Source organism: Balaenoptera ricei, chromosome 4, assembly GCF_028023285.1.
Source record: "Balaenoptera ricei isolate mBalRic1 chromosome 4, mBalRic1.hap2, whole genome shotgun sequence".
NCBI classification, from domain to species: Eukaryota; Metazoa; Chordata; class Mammalia; order Artiodactyla; family Balaenopteridae; genus Balaenoptera; species Balaenoptera ricei.
The window spans coordinates 52,446,251-52,468,536 of NC_082642.1; positions in this window are offsets into that span (position 1 = coordinate 52,446,251).

Genomic DNA, 22,286 nt, shown 5'->3' on the forward strand with positions numbered 1-22,286 from the left:
AAGCGGCAAAACGTTGACAATGATGCCCTTGGCCAAAAAGGGCGTATGCGTTTTTTCCTGAATATATTCAGGAAAAAACGCATACGCCCTTTTTGGCCAACAAAGCAACCTGGAAAGGCAAATCAGCGCTACAAAGAAGACTCGCTACCCATCGGTCAAAAGGGCCATGCTGAAAAAAGTCTCAAAACCAGAAATGCAGGACAGGCCATGGAGAAATGGGAGCCTTGCTACACTGATGGGCGGGATGTAAATTGCCAACAGCCACTCTGGAGAAGAGTACGGTGTGTCCTGAAACATCTAAAAAACACAGCTTAGAGAGCATAGGGTACTTCCACTCATGGGGGTATAAATTGGGAAAATGAAAAATCAGCAAGACACAAGCACCCCAAAGTTTAGGGCTGCTCTGTTGACAAGGACCTCCACTTCATTCCACCTTCAATATCCCAGGAAAGAGAAAAATGGATAAAGTAGTTGTGGTCCTTATGTACAATGGAATATCACTCAGCCATGAAATCAATGTCATAAGGCTAGTAGCAGCATGATGAGTGGATTTAGGTACGGCGATTCTACGTGAAATAAGTCACACAGAAAAGGACACTTCTCATAAGGTATCACTTATAGAGGGAATGTAAAAACCGTTACACTTGAACTGAATTACAAAACAGAACAGAGTCACACATGCAGAAAACACACTATGGCTGCTTAACGGGAAAAGTGAGGTGGGGTGATACATAAAACAAGGGTTTCAAATTAGCTCAGATACCGTTCCATAAACCCAATATGTAATAGACAAGACCTACTCCTTGCTCAGAGAACTGGACTCAACACGCCCTATTCACCGCACAAGAATATATCTGACTAGTAATAATCTTAAAACCTATGTATTGATATCTCTCTGTTAGTGTGTCAAGTGGGTGTAAAGCGGCATAAACACAGCAGTGAAAAGCAGCTAAACCCCATTATAAAAATAAATTACTTTGAAAAACCCATGAAACAAAGACAGTGAAAGAGAGCGAAATTCTTACACAATGCGTTCAGGGGCTGTGATGCAACCTGGATTGACCATATCTAGACCCACAGCTGGATGAGACATAAGGGTGGACACTCTTGGGGCTGAGAGGTTTGGTGAGGTTGGGTGAGCAAACGCAGACCCTTTAAAGTAATACTGCGTGGTACCCATCGCATGGGTCCCAAATCTCCATGTTCAAGGGCATCTTCCTACATCGAAAACATGCATGAGAAAACAAAAAGATGGTACACCATGTGATGGGGAAAGGTTTCTAATACGCACCTCATTTCTCTTCTCCTTGTGCCCGGGTTCGCCATTCCAGCCGCTTTACTAACAATCTCCCTACTTGGAGCATCAGCACCTTTAACCTCCTGTTCTGTACAGGTTGCAATTTGTCCTGAGGATGAACGGGTAGACGGGGAACCAGTGAGAGACTAGCTCTTGGTGTTGGGACAGGCACAGGTCACTCTATTTTCCCATCAGGAAGAAGAATGAACCACAGGCTCATCCTCCCCCCCGGAACCGGAACAGGGCCTGAAGCCATCCTGCGCTTTTGCGGCCAGCTCCCAAAAAAGCGAGTTGTAAAATGGAGCTTCAGGGCACTGCAATTCACAAACCTGCAGAGTTATAAATGATAACTCTCGTCCACAAATATATTGAGGGAAGGCAAAGAAGAGGATTTGAAATCAAGGCAGAATTGCAGGAAACAGATTTCAGGAGGTAGATTCGAATCGCCTTTAAAGCACATGAAAAGCGGCAAAACGTTGACAATGATGCCCTTGGCCAAAAAGGGCGTATGCGTTTTTTCCTGAATATATTCAGGAAAAAACGCATACGCCCTTTTTGGCCAACAAAGCAACCTGGAAAGGCAAATCAGCGCTACAAAGAAGACTCGCTACCCATCGGTCAAAAGGGCCATGCTGAAAAAAGTCTCAAAACCAGAAATGCAGGACAGGCCATGGAGAAATGGGAGCCTTGCTACACTGATGGGCGGGATGTAAATTGCCAACAGCCACTCTGGAGAAGTGTACGGTGTGTCCTGAAACATCTAAAAAACACAGCTTAGAGAGCATAGGGCACTTCCACTCATGGGGGTATAAATTGGGAAAATGAAAAATCAGCAAGACACAAGCACCCCAAAGTTTAGGGCTGCTCTGTTGACAAGGACCTCCACTTCATTCCACCTTCAATATCCCAGGAAAGAGAAAAATGGATAAAGAAGTTGTGGTCCTTATGTACAATGGAATATCACTCAGCCATGAAATCAATGTCATAAGGCTAGTAGCAGCATGATGAGTGGATTTAGGTACGGCGATTCTAAGTGAAATAAGTCACACAGAAAAGGACACTTCTCATAAGGTATCACTTATAGAGGGAATGTAAAAACCGTTACACTTGAACTGAATTACAAAACAGAACAGAGTCACACATGCAGAAAACACACTATGGCTGCTTAACGGGAAAAGTGAGGTGGGGTGATACATAAAACAAGGGTTTCAAATTAGCTCAGATACCGTTCCATAAACCCAATATGTAATAGACAAGACCTACTCCTTGCTCAGAGAACTGGACTCAACACGCCCTATTCACCGCACAAGAATATATCTGACTAGTAATAATCTTAAAACCTATGTATTGATATCTCTCTCTTAGTGTGTCAAGTGGGTGTAAAGCGGCATAAACACAGCAGTGAAAAGCAGCTAAACCCCATTATAAAAATAAATTACTTTTACAAACCCATGAAACAAAGACAGTAAAAGAGAGAGAAATTCTTACACAATGCGTTCAGGGGCTGTGATGCAACCTGGATTGACCATATCTAGACCCACAGCTGGATGAGACATAAGGGTGGACACTCTTGGGGCTGAGAGGTTTGGTGAGGTTGGGTGAGCAAACGTAGACCCTTTAAAGTAATACTGCGTGGTACCCATCGCATGGGTCCCAAATCTCCATGTTCAAGGGCATCTTCCTACATCGAAAACATGCATGAGAAAACAAAAAGATGGTACACCATGTGATGGGGAAAGGTTTCTAAAACGCACCTCATTTCTCTTCTCCTTGTGCCCGGGTTCGCCATTCCAGCCGCTTTACTAACAATCTCCCTACTTGGAGCATCAGCACCTTTAACCTCCTGTTCTGTACAGGTTGCAATTTGTCCTGAGGATGAACGGGTAGACGGGGAACCAGTGAGAGACTAGCTCTTGGTGTTGGGACAGGCACAGGTCACTCTATTTTCCCATCAGGAAGAAGAATGAACCACAGGCTCATCCTCCCCCCCGGAACCAGAACAGGGCCTGAAGCCATCCTGCGCTTTTGCGGCCAGCTCCCAAAAAAGCGAGTTGTAAAATGGAGCTTCAGGGCACTGCAATTCACAAACCTGCAGAGTTATAAATGATAACTCTCGTCCACAAATATATTGAGGGAAGGCAAAGAAGAGGATTTGAAATCAAGGAAGAATTGCAGGAAACAGATTTCAGGAGGTAGATTCGAATCGCCTTTAAAGCACATGAAAAGCGGCAAAACGTTGACAATGATGCCCTTGGCCAAAAAGGGCGTATGCGTTTTTTCCTGAATATATTCAGGAAAAAACGCATACGCCCTTTTTGGCCAACAAAGCAACCTGGAAAGGCAAATCAGCGCTACAAAGAAGACTCGCTACCCATCGGTCAAAAGGGCCATGCTGAAAAAAGTCTCAAAACCAGAAATGCAGGACAGGCCATGGAGAAATGGGAGCCTTGCTACACTGATGGGCGGGATGTAAATTGCCAACAGCCACTCTGGAGAAGTGTACGGTGTGTCCTGAAACATCTAAAAAACACAGCTTAGAGAGCATAGGGCACTTCCACTCATGGGGGTATAAATTGGGAAAATGAAAAATCAGCAAGACACAAGCACCCCAAAGTTTAGGGCTGCTCTGTTGACAAGGACCTCCACTTCATTCCACCTTCAATATCCCAGGAAAGAGAAAAATGGATAAAGAAGTTGTGGTCCTTATGTACAATGGAATATCACTCAGCCATGAAATCAATGTCATAAGGCTAGTAGCAGCATGATGAGTGGATTTAGGTACGGCGATTCTAAGTGAAATAAGTCACACAGAAAAGGACACTTCTCATAAGGTATCACTTATAGAGGGAATGTAAAAACCGTTACACTTGAACTGAATTACAAAACAGAACAGAGTCACACATGCAGAAAACACACTATGGCTGCTTAACGGGAAAAGTGAGGTGGGGTGATACATAAAACAAGGGTTTCAAATTAGCTCAGATACCGTTCCATAAACCCAATATGTAATAGACAAGACCTACTCCTTGCTCAGAGAACTGGACTCAACACGCCCTATTCACCGCACAAGAATATATCTGACTAGTAATAATCTTAAAACCTATGTATTGATATCTCTCTCTTAGTGTGTCAAGTGGGTGTAAAGCGGCATAAACACAGCAGTGAAAAGCAGCTAAACCCCATTATAAAAATAAATTACTTTTACAAACCCATGAAACAAAGACAGTAAAAGAGAGAGAAATTCTTACACAATGCGTTCAGGGGCTGTGATGCAACCTGGATTGACCATATCTAGACCCACAGCTGGATGAGACATAAGGGTGGACACTCTTGGGGCTGAGAGGTTTGGTGAGGTTGGGTGAGCAAACGCAGACCCTTTAAAGTAATACTGCGTGGTACCCATCGCATGGGTCCCAAATCTCCATGTTCAAGGGCATCTTCCTACATCGAAAACATGCATGAGAAAACAAAAAGATGGTACACCATGTGATGGGGAAAGGTTTCTAAAACGCACCTCATTTCTCTTCTCCTTGTGCCCGGGTTCGCCATTCCAGCCGCTTTACTAACAATCTCCCTACTTGGAGCATCAGCACCTTTAACCTCCTGTTCTGTACAGGTTGCAATTTGTCCTGAGGATGAACGGGTAGACGGGGAACCAGTGAGAGACTAGCTCTTGGTGTTGGGACAGGCACAGGTCACTCTATTTTCCCATCAGGAAGAAGAATGAACCACAGGCTCATCCTCCCCCCCGGAACCAGAACAGGGCCTGAAGCCATCCTGCGCTTTTGCGGCCAGCTCCCAAAAAAGCGAGTTGTAAAATGGAGCTTCAGGGCACTGCAATTCACAAACCTGCAGAGTTATAAATGATAACTCTCGTCCACAAATATATTGAGGGAAGGCAAAGAAGAGGATTTGAAATCAAGGAAGAATTGCAGGAAACAGATTTCAGGAGGTAGATTCGAATCGCCTTTAAAGCACATGAAAAGCGGCAAAACGTTGACAATGATGCCCTTGGCCAAAAAGGGCGTATGCGTTTTTTCCTGAATATATTCAGGAAAAAACGCATACGCCCTTTTTGGCCAACCAAGCAACCTGGAAAGGCAAATCAGCGCTACAAAGAAGACTCGCTACCCATCGGTCAAAAGGGCCATGCTGAAAAAAGTCTCAAAACCAGAAATGCAGGACAGGCCATGGAGAAATGGGAGCCTTGCTACACTGATGGGCGGGATGTAAATTGCCAACAGCCACTCTGGAGAAGTGTACGGTGTGTCCTGAAACATCTAAAAAACACAGCTTAGAGAGCATAGGGCACTTCCACTCATGGGGGTATAAATTGGGAAAATGAAAAATCAGCAAGACACAAGCACCCCAAAGTTTAGGGCTGCTCTGTTGACAAGGACCTCCACTTCATTCCACCTTCAATATCCCAGGAAAGAGAAAAATGGATAAAGAAGTTGTGGTCCTTATGTACAATGGAATATCACTCAGCCATGAAATCAATGTCATAAGGCTAGTAGCAGCATGATGAGTGGATTTAGGTACGGCGATTCTAAGTGAAATAAGTCACACAGAAAAGGACACTTCTCATAAGGTATCACTTATAGAGGGAATGTAAAAACCGTTACACTTGAACTGAATTACAAAACAGAACAGAGTCACACATGCAGAAAACACACTATGGCTGCTTAACGGGAAAAGTGAGGTGGGGTGATACATAAAACAAGGGTTTCAAATTAGCTCAGATACCGTTCCATAAACCCAATATGTAATAGACAAGACCTACTCCTTGCTCAGAGAACTGGACTCAACACGCCCTATTCACCGCACAAGAATATATCTGACTAGTAATAATCTTAAAACCTATGTATTGATATCTCTCTGTTAGTGTGTCAAGTGGGTGTAAAGCGGCATAAACACAGCAGTGAAAAGCAGCTAAACCCCATTATAAAAATAAATTACTTTGAAAAACCCATGAAACAAAGACAGTGAAAGAGAGCGAAATTCTTACACAATGCGTTCAGGGGCTGTGATGCAACCTGGATTGACCATATCTAGACCCACAGCTGGATGAGACATAAGGGTGGACACTCTTGGGGCTGAGAGGTTTGGTGAGGTTGGGTGAGCAAACGCAGACCCTTTAAAGTAATACTGCGTGGTACCCATCGCATGGGTCCCAAATCTCCATGTTCAAGGGCATCTTCCTACATCGAAAACATGCATGAGAAAACAAAAAGATGGTACACCATGTGATGGGGAAAGGTTTCTAATACGCACCTCATTTCTCTTCTCCTTGTGCCCGGGTTCGCCATTCCAGCCGCTTTACTAACAATCTCCCTACTTGGAGCATCAGCACCTTTAACCTCCTGTTCTGTACAGGTTGCAATTTGTCCTGAGGATGAACGGGTAGACGGGGAACCAGTGAGAGACTAGCTCTTGGTGTTGGGACAGGCACAGGTCACTCTATTTTCCCATCAGGAAGAAGAATGAACCACAGGCTCATCCTCCCCCCCGGAACCGGAACAGGGCCTGAAGCCATCCTGCGCTTTTGCGGCCAGCTCCCAAAAAAGCGAGTTGTAAAATGGAGCTTCAGGGCACTGCAATTCACAAACCTGCAGAGTTATAAATGATAACTCTCGTCCACAAATATATTGAGGGAAGGCAAAGAAGAGGATTTGAAATCAAGGCAGAATTGCAGGAAACAGATTTCAGGAGGTAGATTCGAATCGCCTTTAAAGCACATGAAAAGCGGCAAAACGTTGACAATGATGCCCTTGGCCAAAAAGGGCGTATGCGTTTTTTCCTGAATATATTCAGGAAAAAACGCATACGCCCTTTTTGGCCAACAAAGCAACCTGGAAAGGCAAATCAGCGCTACAAAGAAGACTCGCTACCCATCGGTCAAAAGGGCCATGCTGAAAAAAGTCTCAAAACCAGAAATGCAGGACAGGCCATGGAGAAATGGGAGCCTTGCTACACTGATGGGCGGGATGTAAATTGCCAACAGCCACTCTGGAGAAGTGTACGGTGTGTCCTGAAACATCTAAAAAACACAGCTTAGAGAGCATAGGGCACTTCCACTCATGGGGGTATAAATTGGGAAAATGAAAAATCAGCAAGACACAAGCACCCCAAAGTTTAGGGCTGCTCTGTTGACAAGGACCTCCACTTCATTCCACCTTCAATATCCCAGGAAAGAGAAAAATGGATAAAGAAGTTGTGGTCCTTATGTACAATGGAATATCACTCAGCCATGAAATCAATGTCATAAGGCTAGTAGCAGCATGATGAGTGGATTTAGGTACGGCGATTCTAAGTGAAATAAGTCACACAGAAAAGGACACTTCTCATAAGGTATCACTTATAGAGGGAATGTAAAAACCGTTACACTTGAACTGAATTACAAAACAGAACAGAGTCACACATGCAGAAAACACACTATGGCTGCTTAACGGGAAAAGTGAGGTGGGGTGATACATAAAACAAGGGTTTCAAATTAGCTCAGATACCGTTCCATAAACCCAATATGTAATAGACAAGACCTACTCCTTGCTCAGAGAACTGGACTCAACACGCCCTATTCACCGCACAAGAATATATCTGACTAGTAATAATCTTAAAACCTATGTATTGATATCTCTCTGTTAGTGTGTCAAGTGGGTGTAAAGCGGCATAAACACAGCAGTGAAAAGCAGCTAAACCCCATTATAAAAATAAATTACTTTGAAAAACCCATGAAACAAAGACAGTGAAAGAGAGCGAAATTCTTACACAATGCGTTCAGGGGCTGTGATGCAACCTGGATTGACCATATCTAGACCCACAGCTGGATGAGACATAAGGGTGGACACTCTTGGGGCTGAGAGGTTTGGTGAGGTTGGGTGAGCAAACGCAGACCCTTTAAAGTAATACTGCGTGGTACCCATCGCATGGGTCCCAAATCTCCATGTTCAAGGGCATCTTCCTACATCGAAAACATGCATGAGAAAACAAAAAGATGGTACACCATGTGATGGGGAAAGGTTTCTAATACGCACCTCATTTCTCTTCTCCTTGTGCCCGGGTTCGCCATTCCAGCCGCTTTACTAACAATCTCCCTACTTGGAGCATCAGCACCTTTAACCTCCTGTTCTGTACAGGTTGCAATTTGTCCTGAGGATGAACGGGTAGACGGGGAACCAGTGAGAGACTAGCTCTTGGTGTTGGGACAGGCACAGGTCACTCTATTTTCCCATCAGGAAGAAGAATGAACCACAGGCTCATCCTCCCCCCCGGAACCGGAACAGGGCCTGAAGCCATCCTGCACTTTTGCGGCCAGCTCCCAAAAAAGCGAGTTGTAAAATGGAGCTTCAGGGCACTGCAATTCACAAACCTGCAGAGTTATAAATGATAACTCTCGTCCACAAATATATTGAGGGAAGGCAAAGAAGAGGATTTGAAATCAAGGCAGAATTGCAGGAAACAGATTTCAGGAGGTAGATTCGAATCGCCTTTAAAGCACATGAAAAGCGGCAAAACGTTGACAATGATGCCCTTGGCCAAAAAGGGCGTATGCGTTTTTTCCTGAATATATTCAGGAAAAAACGCATACGCCCTTTTTGGCCAACAAAGCAACCTGGAAAGGCAAATCAGCGCTACAAAGAAGACTCGCTACCCATCGGTCAAAAGGGCCATGCTGAAAAAAGTCTCAAAACCAGAAATGCAGGACAGGCCATGGAGAAATGGGAGCCTTGCTACACTGATGGGCGGGATGTAAATTGCCAACAGCCACTCTGGAGAAGAGTACGGTGTGTCCTGAAACATCTAAAAAACACAGCTTAGAGAGCATAGGGCACTTCCACTCATGGGGGTATAAATTGGGAAAATGAAAAATCAGCAAGACACAAGCACCCCAAAGTTTAGGGCTGCTCTGTTGACAAGGACCTCCACTTCATTCCACCTTCAATATCCCAGGAAAGAGAAAAATGGATAAAGAAGTTGTGGTCCTTATGTACAATGGAATATCACTCAGCCATGAAATCAATGTCATAAGGCTAGTAGCAGCATGATGAGTGGATTTAGGTACGGCGATTCTAAGTGAAATAAGTCACACAGAAAAGGACACTTCTCATAAGGTATCACTTATAGAGGGAATGTAAAAACCGTTACACTTGAACTGAATTACAAAACAGAACAGAGTCACACATGCAGAAAACACACTATGGCTGCTTAACGGGAAAAGTGAGGTGGGGTGATACATAAAACAAGGGTTTCAAATTAGCTCAGATACCGTTCCATAAACCCAATATGTAATAGACAAGACCTACTCCTTGCTCAGAGAACTGGACTCAACACGCCCTATTCACCGCACAAGAATATATCTGACTAGTAATAATCTTAAAACCTATGTATTGATATCTCTCTGTTAGTGTGTCAAGTGGGTGTAAAGCGGCATAAACACAGCAGTGAAAAGCAGCTAAACCCCATTATAAAAATAAATTACTTTGAAAAACCCATGAAACAAAGACAGTGAAAGAGAGCGAAATTCTTACACAATGCGTTCAGGGGCTGTGATGCAACCTGGATTGACCATATCTAGACCCACAGCTGGATGAGACATAAGGGTGGACACTCTTGGGGCTGAGAGGTTTGGTGAGGTTGGGTGAGCAAACGCAGACCCTTTAAAGTAATACTGCGTGGTACCCATCGCATGGGTCCCAAATCTCCATGTTCAAGGGCATCTTCCTACATCGAAAACATGCATGAGAAAACAAAAAGATGGTACACCATGTGATGGGGAAAGGTTTCTAACACGCACCTCATTTCTCTTCTCCTTGTGCCCGGGTTCGCCATTCCAGCCGCTTTACTAACAATCTCCCTACTTGGAGCATCAGCACCTTTAACCTCCTGTTCTGTACAGGTTGCAATTTGTCCTGAGGATGAACGGGTAGACGGGGAACCAGGGAGAGACTAGCTCTTGGTGTTGGGACAGGCACAGGTCACTCTATTTTCCCATCAGGAAGAAGAATTAACCACAGGCTCATCCTCCCCCCCGGAACCGGAACAGGGCCTGAAGCCATCCTGCGCTTTTGCGGCCAGCTCCCAAAAAAGCGAGTTGTAAAATGGAGCTTCAGGGCACTGCAATTCACAAACCTGCAGAGTTATAAATGATAACTCTCGTCCACAAATATATTGAGGGAAGGCAAAGAAGAGGATTTGAAATCAAGGCAGAATTGCAGGAAACAGATTTCAGGAGGTAGATTCGAATCGCCTTTAAAGCACATGAAAAGCGGCAAAACGTTGACAATGATGCCCTTGGCCAAAAAGGGCGTATGCGTTTTTTCCTGAATATATTCAGGAAAAAACGCATACGCCCTTTTTGGCCAACAAAGCAACCTCGAAAGGCAAATCAGCGCTACAAAGAAGACTCGCTACCCATCGGTCAAAAGGGCCATGCTGAAAAAAGTCTCAAAACCAGAAATGCAGGACAGGCCATGGAGAAATGGGAGCCTTGCTACACTGATGGGCGGGATGTAAATTGCCAACAGCCACTCTGGAGAAGTGTACGGTGTGTTCTGAAACATCTAAAAAACACAGCTTAGAGAGCATAGGGCACTTCCACTCATGGGGGTATAAATTGGGAAAATGAAAAATCAGCAAGACACAAGCACCCCAAAGTTTAGGGCTGCTCTGTTGACAAGGACCTCCACTTCATTCCACCTTCAATATCCCAGGAAAGAGAAAAATGGATAAAGAAGTTGTGGTCCTTATGTACAATGGAATATCACTCAGCCATGAAATCAATGTCATAAGGCTAGTAGCAGCATGATGAGTGGATTTAGGTACGGCGATTCTAAGTGAAATAAGTCACACAGAAAAGGACACTTCTCATAAGGTATCACTTATAGAGGGAATGTAAAAACCGTTACACTTGAACTGAATTACAAAACAGAACAGAGTCACACATGCAGAAAACACACTATGGCTGCTTAACGGGAAAAGTGAGGTGGGGTGATACATAAAACAAGGGTTTCAAATTAGCTCAGATACCGTTCCATAAACCCAATATGTAATAGACAAGACCTACTCCTTGCTCAGAGAACTGGACTCAACACGCCCTATTCACCGCACAAGAATATATCTGACTAGTAATAATCTTAAAACCTATGTATTGATATCTCTCTGTTAGTGTGTCAAGTGGGTGTAAAGCGGCATAAACACAGCAGTGAAAAGCAGCTAAACCCCATTATAAAAATAAATTACTTTGAAAAACCCATGAAACAAAGACAGTGAAAGAGAGCGAAATTCTTACACAATGCGTTCAGGGGCTGTGATGCAACCTGGATTGACCATATCTAGACCCACAGCTGGATGAGACATAAGGGTGGACACTCTTGGGGCTGAGAGGTTTGGTGAGGTTGGGTGAGCAAACGCAGACCCTTTAAAGTAATACTGCGTGGTACCCATCGCATGGGTCCCAAATCTCCATGTTCAAGGGCATCTTCCTACATCGAAAACATGCATGAGAAAACAAAAAGATGGTACACCATGTGATGGGGAAAGGTTTCTAACACGCACCTCATTTCTCTTCTCCTTGTGCCCGGGTTCGCCATTCCAGCCGCTTTACTAACAATCTCCCTACTTGGAGCATCAGCACCTTTAACCTCCTGTTCCGTACAGGTTGCAATTTGTCCTGAGGATGAACGGGTAGACGGGGAACCAGTGAGAGACTAGCTCTTGGTGTTGGGACAGGCACAGGTCACTCTATTTTCCCATCAGGAAGAAGAATGAACCACAGGCTCATCCTCCCCCCCGGAACCGGAACAGGGCCTGAAGCCATCCTGCGCTTTTGCGGCCAGCTCCCAAAAAAGCGAGTTGTAAAATGGAGCTTCAGGGCACTGCAATTCACAAACCTGCAGAGTTATAAATGATAACTCTCGTCCACAAATATATTGAGGGAAGGCAAAGAAGAGGATTTGAAATCAAGGCAGAATTGCAGGAAACAGATTTCAGGAGGTAGATTCGAATCGCCTTTAAAGCACATGAAAAGCGGCAAAACGTTGACAATGATGCCCTTGGCCAAAAAGGGCGTATGCGTTTTGTCCTGAATATATTCAGGAAAAAACGCATACGCCCTTTTTGGCCAACAAAGCAACCTGGAAAGGCAAATCAGCGCTACAAAGAAGACTCGCTACCCATCGGTCAAAAGGGCCATGCTGAAAAAAGTCTCAAAACCAGAAATGCAGGACAGGCCATGGAGAAATGGGAGCCTTGCTACACTGATGGGCGGGATGTAAATTGCCAACAGCCACTCTGGAGAAGTGTACGGTGTGTCCTGAAACATCTAAAAAACACAGCTTAGAGAGCATAGGGCACTTCCACTCATGGGGGTATAAATTGGGAAAATGAAAAATCAGCAAGACACAAGCACCCCAAAGTTTAGGGCTGCTCTGTTGACAAGGACCTCCACTTCATTCCACCTTCAATATCCCAGGAAAGAGAAAAATGGATAAAGAAGTTGTGGTCCTTATGTACAATGGAATATCACTCAGCCATGAAATCAATGTCATAAGGCTAGTAGCAGCATGATGAGTGGATTTAGGTACGGCGATTCTAAGTGAAATAAGTCACACAGAAAAGGACACTTCTCATAAGGTATCACTTATAGAGGGAATGTAAAAACCGTTACACTTGAACTGAATTACAAAACAGAACAGAGTCACACATGCAGAAAACACACTATGGCTGCTTAACGGGAAAAGTGAGGTGGGGTGATACATAAAACAAGGGTTTCAAATTAGCTCAGATACCGTTCCATAAACCCAATATGTAATAGACAAGACCTACTCCTTGCTCAGAGAACTGGACTCAACACGCCCTATTCACCGCACAAGAATATATCTGACTAGTAATAATCTTAAAACCTATGTATTGATATCTCTCTGTTAGTGTGTCAAGTGGGTGTAAAGCGGCATAAACACAGCAGTGAAAAGCAGCTAAACCCCATTATAAAAATAAATTACTTTGAAAAACCCATGAAACAAAGACAGTGAAAGAGAGCGAAATTCTTACACAATGCGTTCAGGGGCTGTGATGCAACCTGGATTGACCATATCTAGACCCACAGCTGGATGAGACATAAGGGTGGACACTCTTGGGGCTGAGAGGTTTGGTGAGGTTGGGTGAGCAAACGCAGACCCTTTAAAGTAATACTGCGTGGTACCCATCGCATGGGTCCCAAATCTCCATGTTCAAGGGCATCTTCCTACATCGAAAACATGCATGAGAAAACAAAAAGATGGTACACCATGTGATGGGGAAAGGTTTCTAATACGCACCTCATTTCTCTTCTCCTTGTGCCCGGGTTCGCCATTCCAGCCGCTTTACTAACAATCTCCCTACTTGGAGCATCAGCACCTTTAACCTCCTGTTCTGTACAGGTTGCAATTTGTCCTGAGGATGAACGGGTAGACGGGGAACCAGTGAGAGACTAGCTCTTGGTGTTGGGACAGGCACAGGTCACTCTATTTTCCCATCAGGAAGAAGAATGAACCACAGGCTCATCCTCCCCCCCGGAACCGGAACAGGGCCTGAAGCCATCCTGCGCTTTTGCGGCCAGCTCCCAAAAAAGCGAGTTGTAAAATGGAGCTTCAGGGCACTGCAATTCACAAACCTGCAGAGTTATAAATGATAACTCTCGTCCACAAATATATTGAGGGAAGGCAAAGAAGAGGATTTGAAATCAAGGCAGAATTGCAGGAAACAGATTTCAGGAGGTAGATTCGAATCGCCTTTAAAGCACATGAAAAGCGGCAAAACGTTGACAATGATGCCCTTGGCCAAAAAGGGCGTATGCGTTTTTTCCTGAATATATTCAGGAAAAAACGCATACGCCCTTTTTGGCCAACAAAGCAACCTGGAAAGGCAAATCAGCGCTACAAAGAAGACTCGCTACCCATCGGTCAAAAGGGCCATGCTGAAAAGAGTCTCAAAACCAGAAATGCAGGACAGGCCATGGAGAAATGGGAGCCTTGCTACACTGATGGGCGGGATGTAAATTGCCAACAGCCACTCTGGAGAAGTGTACGGTGTGTCCTGAAACATCTAAAAAACACAGCTTAGAGAGCATAGGGCACTTCCACTCATGGGGGTATAAATTGGGAAAATGAAAAATCAGCAAGACACAAGCACCCCAAAGTTTAGGGCTGCTCTGTTGACAAGGACCTCCACTTCATTCCACCTTCAATATCCCAGGAAAGAGAAAAATGGATAAAGAAGTTGTGGTCCTTATGTACAATGGAATATCACTCAGCCATGAAATCAATGTCATAAGGCTAGTAGCAGCATGATGAGTGGATTTAGGTACGGCGATTCTAAGTGAAATAAGTCACACAGAAAAGGACACTTCTCATAAGGTATCACTTATAGAGGGAATGTAAAAACCGTTACACTTGAACTGAATTACAAAACAGAACAGAGTCACACATGCAGAAAACACACTATGGCTGCTTAACGGGAAAAGTGAGGTGGGGTGATACATAAAACAAGGGTTTCAAATTAGCTCAGATACCGTTCCATAAACCCAATATGTAATAGACAAGACCTACTCCTTGCTCAGAGAACTGGACTCAACACGCCCTATTCACCGCACAAGAATATATCTGACTAGTAATAATCTTAAAACCTATGTATTGATATCTCTCTCTTAGCGTGTCAAGTGGGTGTAAAGCGGCATAAACACAGCAGTGAAAAGCAGCTAAACCCCATTATAAAAATAAATTACTTTGAAAAACCCATGAAACAAAGACAGTGAAAGAGAGCGAAATTCTTACACAATGCGTTCAGGGGCTGTGATGCAACCTGGATTGACCATATCTAGACCCACAGCTGGATGAGACATAAGGGTGGACACTCTTGGGGCTGAGAGGTTTGGTGAGGTTGGGTGAGCAAACGCAGACCCTTTAAAGTAATACTGCGTGGTACCCATCGCATGGGTCCCAAATCTCCATGTTCAAGGGCATCTTCCTACATCGAAAACAAGCATGAGAAAACAAAAAGATGGTACACCATGTGATGGGGAAAGGTTTCTAATACGCACCTCATTTCTCTTCTCCTTGTGCCCGGGTTCGCCATTCCAGCCGCTTTACTAACAATCTCCCTACTTGGAGCATCAGCACCTTTAACCTCCTGTTCTGTACAGGTTGCAATTTGTCCTGAGGATGAACGGGTAGACGGGGAACCAGTGAGAGACTAGCTCTTGGTGTTGGGACAGGCACAGGTCACTCTATTTTCCCATCAGGAAGAAGAATGAACCACAGGCTCATCCTCCCCCCCGGAACCGGAACAGGGCCTGAAGCCATCCTGCGCTTTTGCGGCCAGCTCCCAAAAAAGCGAGTTGTAAAATGGAGCTTCAGGGCACTGCAATTCACAAACCTGCAGAGTTATAAATGATAACTCTCGTCCACAAATATATTGAGGGAAGGCAAAGAAGAGGATTTGAAATCAAGGCAGAATTGCAGGAAACAGATTTCAGGAGGTAGATTCGAATCGCCTTTAAAGCACATGAAAAGCGGCAAAACGTTGACAATGATGCCCTTGGCCAAAAAGGGCGTATGCGTTTTTTCCTGAATATATTCAGGAAAAAACGCATACGCCCTTTTTGGCCAACAAAGCAACCTGGAAAGGCAAATCAGCGCTACAAAGAAGACTCGCTACCCATCGGTCAAAAGGGCCATGCTGAAAAAAGTCTCAAAACCAGAAATGCAGGACAGGCCATGGAGAAATGGGAGCCTTGCTACACTGATGGGCGGGATGTAAATTGCCAACAGCCACTCTGGAGAAGTGTACGGTGTGTCCTGAAACATCTAAAAAACACAGCTTAGAGAGCATAGGGCACTTCCACTCATGGGGGTATAAATTGGGAAAATGAAAAATCAGCAAGACACAAGCACCCCAAAGTTTAGGGCTGCTCTGTTGACAAGGACCTCCACTTCATTCCACCTTCAATATCCCAGGAAAGAGAAAAATGGATAAAGAAGTTGTGGTCCTTATGTACAATGGAATATCACTCAGCCATGAAATCAATGTCATAAGGCTAGTAGCAGCATGATGAGTGGATTTAGGTACGGCGATTCTAAGTGAAATAAGTCACACAGAAAAGGACACTTCTCATAAGGTATCACTTATAGAGGGAAGGTAAAAACCGTTACACTTGAACTGAATTACAAAACAGAACAGAGTCACACATGCAGAAAACACACTATGGCTGCTTAACGGGAAAAGTGAGGTGGGGTGATACATAAAACAAGGGTTTCAAATTAGCTCAGATACCGTTCCATAAACCCAATATGTAATAGACAAGACCTACTCCTTGCTCAGAGAACTGGACTCAACACGCCCTATTCACCGCACAAGAATATATCTGACTAGTAATAATCTTAAAACCTATGTATTGATATCTCTCTGTTAGTGTGTCAAGTGGGTGTAAAGCGGCATAAACACAGCAGTGAAAAGCAGCTAAACCCCATTATAAAAATAAATTACTTTGAAAAACCCATGAAACAAAGACAGTGAAAGAGAGCGAAATTCTTACACAATGCGTTCAGGGGCTGTGATGCAACCTGGATTGACCATATCTAGACCCACAGCTGGATGAGACATAAGGGTGGACACTCTTGGGGCTGAGAGGTTTGGTGAGGTTGGGTGAGCAAACGCAGACCCTTTAAAGTAATACTGCGTGGTACCCATCGCATGGGTCCCAAATCTCCATGTTCAAGGGCATCTTCCTACATCGAAAACATGCATGAGAAAACAAAAAGATGGTACACCATGTGATGGGGAAAGGTTTCTAATACGCACCTCATTTCTCTTCTCCTTGTGCCCGGGTTCGCCATTCCAGCCGCTTTACTAACAATCTCCCTACTTGGAGCATCAGCACCTTTAACCTCCTGTTCTGTACAGGTTGCAATTTGTCCTGAGGATGAACGGGTAGACGGGGAACCAGTGAGAGACTAGCTCTTGGTGTTGGGACAGGCACAGGTCACTCTATTTTCCCATCAGGAAGAAGAATGAACCACAGGCTCATCCTCCCCCCCGGAACCGGAACAGGGCCTGAAGCCATCCTGCGCTTTTGCGGCCAGCTCCCAAAAAAGCGAGTTGTAAAATGGAGCTTCAGGGCACTGCAATTCACAAACCTGCAGAGTTATAAATGATAACTCTCGTCCACAAATATATTGAGGGAAGGCAAAGAAGAGGATTTGAAATCAAGGCAGAATTGCAGGAAACAGATTTCAGGAGGTAGATTCGAATCGCCTTTAAAGCACATGAAAAGCGGCAAAACGTTGACAATGATGCCCTTGGCCAAAAAGGGCGTATGCGTTTTGTCCTGAATATATTCAGGAAAAAACGCATACGCCCTTTTTGGCCAACAAAGCAACCTGGAAAGGCAAATCAGCGCTACAAAGAAGACTCGCTACCCATCGGTCAAAAGGGCCATGCTGAAAAGAGTCTCAAAACCAGAAATGCAGGACAGGCCATGGAGAAATGGGAGCCTTGCTACACTGATGGGCGGGATGTAAATTGCCAACAGCCACTCTGGAGAAGTGTACGGTGTGTCCTGAAACATCTAAAAAACACAGCTTAGAGAGCATAGGGCACTTCCACTCATGGGGGTATAAATTGGGAAAATGAAAAATCAGCAAGACACAAGCACCCCAAAGTTTAGGGCTGCTCTGTTGACAAGGACCTCCACTTCATTCCACCTTCAATATCCCAGGAAAGAGAAAAATGGATAAAGAAGTTGTGGTCCTTATGTACAATGGAATATCACTCAGCCATGAAATCAATGTCATAAGGCTAGTAGCAGCATGATGAGTGGATTTAGGTACGGCGATTCTAAGTGAAATAAGTCACACAGAAAAGGACACTTCTCATAAGGTATCACTTATAGAGGGAATGTAAAAACCATTACACTTGAACTGAATTACAAAACAGAACAGAGTCACACATGCAGAAAACACACTATGGCTGCTTAACGGGAAAAGTGAGGTGGGGTGATACATAAAACAAGGGTTTCAAATTAGCTCAGATACCGTTCCATAAACCCAATATGTAATAGACAAGACCTACTCCTTGCTCAGAGAACTGGACTCAACACGCCCTATTCACCGCACAAGAATATATCTGATTAGTAATAATCTTAAAACCTATGTATTGATATCTCTCTCTTAGTGTGTCAAGTGGGTGTAAAGCGGCATAAACACAGCAGTGAAAAGCAGCTAAACCCCATTATAAAAATAAATTACTTTGAAAAACCCATGAAACAAAGACAGTGAAAGAGAGCGAAATTCTTACACAATGCGTTCAGGGGCTGTGATGCAACCTGGATTGACCATATCTAGACCCACAGCTGGATGAGACATAAGGGTGGACACTCTTGGGGCTGAGAGGTTTGGTGAGGTTGGGTGAGCAAACGCAGACCCTTTAAAGTAATACTGCGTGGTACCCATCGCATGGGTCCCAAATCTCCATGTTCAAGGGCATCTTCCTACATCGAAAACATGCATGAGAAAACAAAAAGATGGTACACCATATGATGGGGAAAGGTTTCTAATACGCACCTCATTTCTCTTCTCCTTGTGCCCGGGTTCGCCATTCCAGCCGCTTTACTAACAATCTCCCTACTTGGAGCATCAGCACCTTTAACCTCCTGTTCTGTACAGGTTGCAATTTGTCCTGAGGATGAACGAGTAGACGGGGAACCAGTGAGAGACTAGCTCTTGGTGTTGGGACAGGCACAGGTCACTCTATTTTCCCATCAGGAAGAAGAATGAACCACAGGCTCATCCTCCCCCCCGGAACCGGAACAGGGCCTGAAGCCATCCTGCACTTTTGCGGCCAGCTCCCAAAAAAGCGAGTTGTAAAATGGAGCTTCAGGGCACTGCAATTCACAAACCTGCAGAGTTATAAATGATAACTCTCGTCCACAAATATATTGAGGGAAGGCAAAGAAGAGGATTTGAAATCAAGGCAGAATTGCAGGAAACAGATTTCAGGAGGTAGATTCGAATCGCCTTTAAAGCACATGAAAAGCGGCAAAACGTTGACAATGATGCCCTTGGCCAAAAAGGGCGTATGCGTTTTGTCCTGAATATATTCAGGAAAAAACGCATACGCCCTTTTTGGCCAACAAAGCAACCTGGAAAGGCAAATCAGCGCTACAAAGAAGACTCGCTACCCATCGGTCAAAAGGGCCATGCTGAAAAAAGTCTCAAAACCAGAAATGCAGGACAGGCCATGGAGAAATGGGAGCCTTGCTACACTGATGGGCGGGATGTAAATTGCCAACAGCCACTCTGGAGAAGTGTACAGTGTGTCCTGAAACATCTAAAAAACACAGCTTAGAGAGCATAGGGCACTTCCACTCATGGGGGTATAAATTGGGAAAATGAAAAATCAGCAAGACACAAGCACCCCAAAGTTTAGGGCTGCTCTGTTGACAAGGACCTCCACTTCATTCCACCTTCAATATCCCAGGAAAGAGAAAAATGGATAAAGAAGTTGTGGTCCTTATGTACAATGGAATATCACTCAGCCATGAAATCAATGTCATAAGGCTAGTAGCAGCATGATGAGTGGATTTAGGTACGGCGATTCTAAGTGAAATAAGTCACACAGAAAAGGACACTTCTCATAAGGTATCACTTATAGAGGGAATGTAAAAACCGTTACACTTGAACTGAATTACAAAACAGAACAGAGTCACACATGCAGAAAACACACTATGGCTGCTTAACGGGAAAAGTGAGGTGGGGTGATACATAAAACAAGGGTTTCAAATTAGCTCAGATACCGTTCCATAAACCCAATATGTAATAGACAAGACCTACTCCTTGCTCAGAGAACTGGACTCAACACGCCCTATTCACCGCACAAGAATATATCTGACTAGTAATAATCTTAAAACCTATGTATTGATATCTCTCTGTTAGTGTGTCAAGTGGGTGTAAAGCGGCATAAACACAGCAGTGAAAAGCAGCTAAACCCCATTATAAAAATAAATTACTTTGAAAAACCCATGAAACAAAGACAGTGAAAGAGAGCGAAATTCTTACACAATGCGTTCAGGGGCTGTGATGCAACCTGGATTGACCATATCTAGACCCACAGCTGGATGAGACATAAGGGTGGACACTCTTGGGGCTGAGAGGTTTGGTGAGGTTGGGTGAGCAAACGCAGACCCTTTAAAGTAATACTGCGTGGTACCCATCGCATGGGTCCCAAATCTCCATGTTCAAGGGCATCTTCCTACATCGAAAACAAGCATGAGAAAACAAAAAGATGGTACACCATGTGATGGGGAAAGGTTTCTAATACGCACCTCATTTCTCTTCTCCTTGTGCCCGGGTTCGCCATTCCAGCCGCTTTACTAACAATCTCCCTACTTGGAGCATCAGCACCTTTAACCTCCTGTTCTGTACAGGTTGCAATTTGTCCTGAGGATGAACGGGTAGACGGGGAACCAGTGAGAGACTAGCTCTTGGTGTTGGGACAGGCACAGGTCACTCTATTTTCCCATCAGGAAGAAGAATGAACCACAGGCTCATCCTCCCCCCCGGAACCGGAACAGGGCCTGAAGCCATCCTGCGCTTTTGCGGCCAGCTCCCAAAAAAGCGAGTTGTAAAATGGAGCTTCAGGGCACTGCAATTCACAAACCTGCAGAGTTATAAATGATAACTCTCGTCCACAAATATATTGAGGGAAGGCAAAGAAGAGGATTTGAAATCAAGGCAGAATTGCAGGAAACAGATTTCAGGAGGTAGATTCGAATCGCCTTTAAAGCACATGAAAAGCGGCAAAACGTTGACAATGATGCCCTTGGCCAAAAAGGGCGTATGCGTTTTTTCCTGAATATATTCAGGAAAAAACGCATACGCCCTTTTTGGCCAACAAAGCAACCTGGAAAGGCAAATCAGCGCTACAAAGAAGACTCGCTACCCATCGGTCAAAAGGGCCATGCTGAAAAGAGTCTCAAAACCAGAAATGCAGGACAGGCCATGGAGAAATGGGAGCCTTGCTACACTGATGGGCGGGATGTAAATTGCCAACAGCCACTCTGGAGAAGTGTACGGTGTGTCCTGAAACATCTAAAAAACACAGCTTAGAGAGCATAGGGCACTTCCACTCATGGGGGTATAAATTGGGAAAATGAAAAATCAGCAAGACACAAGCACCCCAAAGTTTAGGGCTGCTCTGTTGACAAGGACCTCCACTTCATTCCACCTTCAATATCCCAGGAAAGAGAAAAATGGATAAAGAAGTTGTGGTCCTTATGTACAATGGAATATCACTCAGCCATGAAATCAATGTCATAAGGCTAGTAGCAGCATGATGAGTGGATTTAGGTACGGCGATTCTAAGTGAAATAAGTCACACAGAAAAGGACACTTCTCATAAGGTATCACTTATAGAGGGAATGTAAAAACCGTTACACTTGAACTGAATTACAAAACAGAACAGAGTCACACATGCAGAAAACACACTATGGCTGCTTAACGGGAAAAGTGAGGTGGGGTGATACATAAAACAAGGGTTTCAAATTAGCTCAGATACCGTTCCATAAACCCAATATGTAATAGACAAGACCTACTCCTTGCTCAGAGAACTGGACTCAACACGCCCTATTCACCGCACAAGAATATATCTGACTAGTAATAATCTTAAAACCTATGTATTGATATCTCTCTGTTAGTGTGTCAAGTGGGTGTAAAGCGGCATAAACACAGCAGTGAAAAGCAGCTAAACCCCATTATAAAAATAAATTACTTTGAAAAACCCATGAAACAAAGACAGTGAAAGAGAGCGAAATTCTTACACAATGCGTTCAGGGGCTGTGATGCAACCTGGATTGACCATATCTAGACCCACAGCTGGATGAGACATAAGGGTGGACACTCTTGGGGCTGAGAGGTTTGGTGAGGTTGGGTGAGCAAACGCAGACCCTTTAAAGTAATAC